Genomic DNA, 243 nt, shown 5'->3' on the forward strand with positions numbered 1-243 from the left:
GTCCGTAGTTATGTGGAGAAAGTCGACGTTTGGCGCAGGGTGCTCATGTGACTATGCAGCCACGCGAACTGTGCACAGAGGTATTGCGCAGAGGGGCCCACATACCTTGTACATCTGCAGAGTGACCACCGGATGCACACAGTCACACATTCTTTGTTCAGCCTACGTCAGCGGACAGTTGAACAACTGAGCGTGAAGGAATCGCCACCGAGAAGATAACAATGAAGAACAGTCTACTGCCAA

Source organism: Physeter macrocephalus, unplaced genomic scaffold (assembly GCF_002837175.3).
Source record: "Physeter macrocephalus isolate SW-GA unplaced genomic scaffold, ASM283717v5 random_5535, whole genome shotgun sequence".
In the NCBI taxonomy this organism is placed as follows: Eukaryota; Metazoa; Chordata; class Mammalia; order Artiodactyla; family Physeteridae; genus Physeter; species Physeter macrocephalus.